Source organism: Bombina bombina, chromosome 4 (assembly GCF_027579735.1).
Source record: "Bombina bombina isolate aBomBom1 chromosome 4, aBomBom1.pri, whole genome shotgun sequence".
In the NCBI taxonomy this organism is placed as follows: Eukaryota; Metazoa; Chordata; class Amphibia; order Anura; family Bombinatoridae; genus Bombina; species Bombina bombina.
The window spans coordinates 211818404-211825871 of record NC_069502.1 but is presented as its reverse complement, the minus strand read 5'-3'; the positions used below and the strand labels follow the sequence as shown (position 1 = coordinate 211825871).

The 7468-nt window shown below is 36.2% G+C and overlaps 1 protein-coding gene across 3 annotated transcripts in view; it reads left to right on the top strand.

Moving 5' to 3' along the window:
- The first annotated feature begins 1537 nt into the window (after nucleotides 1–1537).
- The window catches only part of LOC128656085 (alpha-1,4-N-acetylglucosaminyltransferase-like), a 202001-nt gene continuing 196070 nt past the window's right edge, over nucleotides 1538–7468 (top strand). For 2 of the 3 annotated variants that reach the window (XM_053709771.1, XM_053709772.1), the window contains exon 1: nucleotides 1538–1878. The gene's annotated coding sequence lies outside the window, so the exon portion shown is untranslated. Of the gene's footprint in view, nucleotides 1879–3015; nucleotides 3043–7468 lie in introns of those variants that run through there. The other variant, XM_053709773.1, reaches the window with a different exon arrangement.

Below are 7468 nucleotides of genomic sequence, written 5' to 3'. Positions count from 1 at the left end.
ATGCTCTGTCAGGATTGGACATGGGGAATTGTATCTTCATGAATGGTCAGATCCCCTGTACATTAATGGAAATGAAGAAGTTTATTTGTCAAACAATCCCAGCTCCTTCCCCCTCTCCTGTATTCTCTGTCCCGTTTGTGTGTGCCAATAGTTCTTAACAGAAATTAAACAAATGACAATAAAAAACATGAAATTTTGTTGCAAACCAAATTTGGACACGTTTTCATTCTACCAATTGGTGGCATACCAAGTGGATAAATTAAAATGTGACCTAATTTAGGTCAATATTCAGACAAATACATATTGATATGAAAAAAATGTCTAGTACTTAGCCAAACAGTCCAGTATTTTAAGTGGTGGTGTAGCTTTTTTTAGGTAAATAAACTTAACTGTTGCTGATCTGCTCATATGACTAACGGGCTTCAGGATTACTGTTCTGAGCTTGGTCTAACTACTGTCCCTCCTGCACCTCCCCATCAGTGCAAATGTTCTGGTTTGTAGGAACAATCCCAGCTCCACCCACTTTATGCCCTGACAGTGCCTAATCTCACCCTAACATGCCCCAGTCCAGCTCCTTTGCCCCACAATTGTTTTTTTTGTGGTTAAATACAAAAATTAAATTATTCTCTTTTGATTGTCCCCTAAAAATATGTTTTTAGGAATGTATTATATTTTATTTGTGGTGGGTTTTTTTGTTTTTTGTTTTTTTAGCAAGGTTATTTGTTTATGATGTTCAGTTCACTTTAATAAACAGACTTAACAGGTGCTACAACTAGCTGCATATGGGAGTTGAATATATGACATAAACTCAAAGCTATTCTTTTTACTTATTCTAAATTATCTTTTCTTTATTTCTGTTTTATTCCCCTCACTTTACAGGACTCAAGTTAATGCTGTTCAAAATACTTTTTATGTGAAGCAGAAGCTGAGAAATATTTTTTAAAACCCAAGTAGAGCTTATAATTAAAATGTATCACATGGGATTGTGCTATAAAGTGGAATATGAATATGTGTATGTTTTTGATTCTGTACCAACTGAAAAGTTTATTATAAAAACTACTTGCAAATATTCCATAGTTTGAGATATATATACTATATACTGTCCCTCCTGCACCTCCCCATCAGTGCAAATGTCCTGGTTTGTAGAAACAATCCCATCTCCTCCTACTTCATTCCTTGACAGTGCCTAATCTCATCCTAACATGCCCAGTCCAGCCCATGGTACGCTCCTTTGCCCCACCCTTCTAACAGCAGCTCTGCCAACTAAACACCCACTCAAGTCCTTGTAATGAAAGCTTGAAATACTGGAACATATGCTGATTTGAGCTCTGATATAACTATATAGAAAAGGGCTGCTGGCAATGGAGTGTGATATAAGCTCTTACATAGGCATATCACAAAGGCACTGGTTGAGCAGTATTTTTGTAAAGGACAGCTGGTGACCCTAATAGAAATTTAACAGATTTAAATGGTGGATATATTTTTGTAATGCTATAAAATGCATTTTAATTTTCAAGCAAGGGAGCAAAGACTCCAATTTATTGTGGGGCTGCTATAGTCCACAAAACAATTTATTGTTTTGTGGTTAAATACAAAAAACAAATTATTCCCTTTTGAATGTCACCTAAAAAAAAATGCTTTTAGGAATGGATTATATTTTATTTCTGTTGTTTTTTTGTTTGCTTGTTTTTTAGCAAGGTTATCTGTTTATGCTGTTCAGTTCACTTTAATAAACAGAATGAACCGGTGCTACAACTATCTGCATATGGCAGTTGAATATATGACATAAACTCAAAGCTAGGGGCAGTCAGATCACGTCTCATGTTGCTTAACTACTACATGAATAATTGATCTACCTAGTGTATCTGCAGCATCAAGGTACGATTTCCTTATTTTACCTAAATATAATACAATGATTTAAGAATTAACATCTTAATCTCTCTTTTACAAAACTCAATTTGCTTTGTGCTATAATCTAATTGTTTCATTATACTTTTTACTGATTCTAAATGATCTTTTCTTTATTTAAGATTCTGTTTTCTTTCCCTCACTTTACAGGACTCAATTTAACACTGTTCAAAATACTTTTTATGTGAAGCAGAAGCTAAGAAATGTTTGTTCTTTTTTAAAATCCTAGTGGATCTTATAATTAAAATGTATTACATGGGATTGTGCTAAAATGTGGAATATGAAAATGTGTATGTTTTTGATTCTGTACCAACTGAAATGTTTATCATAAAATCTACTTGCAAATATTCCATAGTTTGATATATATATAGAGAGAAATATTGAAGAGGACACAGTAGTGTTCTCTCCAAAAAGACAGGGATTTTAGCACTCCATAGAGTAAAAAATTATCATTTAAGTCATTACACACATTCAAAAGAATTTATTAAATTTTATTAAGAGCAGGTGTTCCAAGGCTTTCACGCAACCAAGCAACTTCTGGGTCCCCTAAACCAAAACCACACAAGATATGATATAAATAAGATAAATGTATTATCTGTGCAAACAAAAAGTAAAAAGAAACCAAAAAACACATACATTTAAAAATACGTTATATACATTAAATGCATAGGTAAAGCTGGCCAGCTCACTCTGAGTTAACACGATGCAGATAAATACCTAAAAATAGGCTACTGAATTATTAAGCAACACCCCTACCAGCGGGTAGCCCTGTATGCCTACAGGAATCTGCTACCATGGATAATATTGGGGATCCATGCATAATAACTCTATAAATACACAAATGAAAATGGCAACACCTTACTCAGAGGGTAACTCAAACGAACTTGAAAAGCTTGTTACCTTGAGAAAAATCTGAGGATCGATGCCAATTACTTGTGTACTGAGCAGATAAAGTGTAACAAAGATTACATGCTTTACATTTTACACACTGTGTTCGAGAAACAACACCCTGACCCTCTGGTCAGGGTGTTGTTTCTCGAACACAGTGTGTAAAATGTAAAGCATGTAATCTTTGTTACACTTTATTTGCTCAGTACACAAGTAATTGGCATAGATCCTCAGATTTTTCTCAAGGTAACAAGCATTTTCATTTGTCTATTTATAGAGTTATTATGCATGGATCCCCAATATTATCCATGGTAGCAGATTCCTGTAGGCATGGTAGGGGTATTGCTTAATAATTCAGTAGCCTATTTTTAGGTATTTATCTGCATCGTGTTAACTCAGAGTGAGCTGGCCAGCTTTACCTATGCATTTAATGTATATAACGTATTTTTAAATGTATGTGGTTTTTGGTTACGTATAAAAGTACTAAAAGCACTAAAAAGGATATAAAACTACCTTTTGGTTGCATGTATAAGATGTATTATGACATAATGAATACCTAAATGACATGATATATTGTTGTTTACACATCCAATCTCCAAGCTGTCACATTTTAAAGATGCAAATGTATTAATATTCTGCAATCCAAACCTTTTCCAGCCCCAATCAGCTTGGATATATGTACAGTATGTGTGTGTGTCTTGTTTGTGTCTACTGAAATGTGACATTTTACTATTATTTAACTACATATAATATATTTTTGGTAATTTCTTATAGCATTGCTTATAAAAATGGTCTGGTAAACTTGAAATTAAAAATAAAGGGTTAATATATTATGGGAAACATCACAATGCAGATGAAATGAGTTAATTTAAGATTATATATTTTTTAATACCAATTCAATTTTTATATAAGATATTAAAACTAAGTATAAAACTTTGTAAATAAGTAGGTGTTACATTTCCATAATGAAGGATGGACTGGGAGAGAAAGGGTGTCAATAAATACCAAGATTTGCACTTCTGGTAGGGATGGGCGAATATGGTGAAAGTGTAATTAATTTGGTAGAACCAATAATCCTGTGGACATTCGTTTTGGACAATCAAATGTTGATAAGAATGAAATTTTTTATTTTTCAAATGTTGCAAAACATTCCTAACTTCTGGTACTGTTATAGTGGCAACATTGGCATTCACAAACATTTGCCCATGGATTGAGGGTCATAAAAATAAAAGGTCCTAATATAATATGACTGTATGCAAAAGAACGGTAAAGATGTCATAAGTTTGCAGTCTTCAGCCTGTTATTTCAAGGTTCTCTTGCAGCTCTTTTCGTAAGTACTAAACAACACTATTGAGGAAAATATCTTGTTATGATAATGCTATTGGGTTTTAATATAGATTTTTTATGCAAAAGAGCTTATCACTTCAACAAGGGCATTGCCTGGCAAATGCCCTTTACAGTAGGTTTAAGTGTTAGCTTATTTTTTTTTTAGGTGTGGGCTTTTTTTAAGGGGAACTGGTTTTAGGATAAGTCTTACTTTTTATTTTTTTTTGGTAATTTTTTTTTTAATTTTGGTATGTTTTTGCATTTTTTTGTAATGTATTTTGTATAACTTAGGTAGGATTTTTAGGTTGGGGTACTGGGGGATAGCTGTTAGGGGGTTAATAGGTTAGGGATAATTGTGATGGGGATGTGGTAGTTAGGGGATTGAGAGTGTAGGGGTTTATTGCAGTTGGTTAATAATAGCATATTGGTTAATAGTGTAGTGGGGGTTTCATTGGGAGTAGTGTGTTGGTTTAGAGGTGAATAGGTTAGAGGGTTTATTGTGGTGGGGGTAGTGGTGGTATAGAGGTTAATAGGTTAGGGATTTATTGTGATGGGGTAATGGTGGTATAGGGGTTAAGTAGGGTTGGGGTCATTGCAGTGGGGGTTTATGTCGGTTTGGGGGTTAATGGTAGGCCGCATTATGGTTATTTTGTTGTGCAATATATGCAAAAGGGATCCTTTACTTTACATTGCCAATGTAGGTGACAATGCTGCTTGGAATATTTAGTCACCATTGCCACCCATTGCAATGTATATTATCCCCTTAACGACCGAGGACGTGCAGGGTACGTCCTCAAAAAAAAGGCAGTTAATGCCTGAGAACGTACCCTGCACGTCCTCGGTGTGGAAAGCAGCTGGAAGCGATCCTGCTCGCTTCCAGCTGCTTTCCGGTTATTGCAGTGATGCCTCGATATGGAGGCATCCTGCAATAACCCCCCTTGGCCATCCGATGCAGAGAGAGCCACTCTGTGGCCCTCTCTGCACCGGACATCGATGGCCGGTATCGTTGGTGGGTGGGAGCTTACGTGGGAGGCGGGTGGCGGCCATCGGTGCGCTATGTGGAGTGGAGGGGGGCGGGATCGGGGGGGGCGGGAGCTACGGGGGCGCGCACGGGAGCGCGCGCGTGCACGGGGGTGGTGGGCGGGCGCGTGCACGGGGCGGGAGCGGGTGGGAACCGCTACACTACAGAAAAAAAAAAGTTAAAAAGTAAAAAAAAAAAAAACTTAAATGCAATCTAAGGGTTTTGGAAGGGGTTGGGGGTTGGTCTCGGTGGGGGGGGGAAAGCTACACTACAGAAAAGGGAATTTAAAAAAAAAAAAGGCTCATTTTGTTACAAAACTGGGTACTGGCAGACAGCTGCCAGTACCCAAGATGGCGCCCATTATTGCAGAGGGGAAGGGTTAGAGAGCAGTATGGTGGGGGATCAGTGAGGTTGGGGTCTAAGGGGGGATCCTACACATCAGCATATGTAAATATGCTTTTTTTTTTTAAAAAAAAAGGGCCAAATACCTTTTATTTTAGTACTGGCAGAGTTTCTGCCAGTACTTAAGATGGCGGGGACAATTGTGGGGTGGGGGAGGGAAGAGAGCTGTTTGGGAGGGATCAGGGGGTCTGATGTTTCAGGTGGGAGGCTGAGCTCTACACTAAAGCTAAAATTAACCCTGCAAGCTCCCTACAAGCTACATAATTAACCCCTTCACTGCTAGCCATAATACACGTGTGATGCGCAGCGGCATTTAGAGGCCTTCTAATTACCAAAAAGCAATGCCAAAGCCATATATGTCTGCTATTTCTGAACAAAGGGGATCCCAGAGAAGCATTTACAACCATTTGTGCCATAATTGCAGAAGGTGTTTGTAAATAATTTCAGTGAGAAACCTAAAATTGAGAAAAAATTAACGTTTCTTTTAATTTGATCGCATTTAGCGGTGAAATGGTGGCATGAAATATACCAAAATTGGCCTAGATCAATACTTGGGGTTGTCTACTACACTACACTAAAGCTAAAACTACCCCAAAAAGCTCCCTACATGCTCCCTAATTAACCCCTTCACTGCTGGGCATAATACACGTGTGGTGCGCAGTGGCATTTAGCGGCCTTCTAATTACCAAAAAGCAACACCAAAGTCATATATGTCTGCTATTTCTGAACAAAGGGGATCCCAGAGAAGAATTTACAACCATTTATGCCATAATTGCACAAGCTGTTTGTAAATAATTTAAGTTAGAAACCAAAAGTTTGTGAAAAAATTTGTGAAAAGTGAACAATTTTTTCTATTTGATTGCATTTGGCGGTGAAATGGTGGCATGAAATATACCAAAATGGGCCTAGATCAATACTTTGGGTTGTCTACTAAAAAAAAATATATACATGTCAATGGATATTCAGAGATTCCTGAAAGATATCAGTGCTCTAATGTAACTATCGCTAATTTTGAAAAGAAATGGTTTGGAAATAGCAAAGTGCTACTTGTATTTATGGCCCTATAGTTTACAAAAAAAGCAAAGAACATGTAAACATTGGGTATTTCTAAACTCAGGACAAAATTTAGAAACTATTTAGCATGGGTGTTTTTTGGTGGTTGTAGATGTGTAACAGATTTTGGGGGTCAAAGTTAGAAAAAGTGTGTTTTTTTCCATTTTTTCCTCATATTTTATATTTTTTTTTATAGTAAATTATAAGATATGATGAAAATAATGGTATCTTTAGAAAGTCCATTTAATGGCGAGAAAAACAGTATATAATATGTGTGGGTACAGTAAATGAGTAAGAGGAAAATTACAGCTAAACACAAACACCTCAAAAATGTAAAAATAGCCTTGGTCCCAAACGGACAGAAAATGGAAAAGTGATGTGGTCATTAAGGGGTTAAAACACCTCTCGGCAATGCTAAAACATTGATTTTAGCCACTTGATCCCTTTTAAATATATTACCACGTTGCAGCATTTTCAATCATCAGGGCCTTATAGAGCATGCCTGTATTTTTGTTTTTTTGTGTGTGTGAGTGTGTATTTTTAAATATTATTCTTAATGAAATTTAATGAAATATTTGGACATCTTGGGATTACTTTAGAAACCTATTTTGTTACTGGGATATTGTAGTGAGGCTTCATCAATAGAGGGGACTCTTGAATAGAGATAATTTAATAATGGTTATATATTTATAAATCAGGAGTTGAAAATGATCCTGAAATTCTAATAGTCCTAGTTTACTAGTATACTATAATTTTGAAATCACTATATGCTAAACTGTAATTCACTTTTACACTTTTTTTTGTGGGTGTAATAAAATGAATGTCTTTATCCAGACTCCTAACTTATAATTGAAAATAGAAGGTGCATAT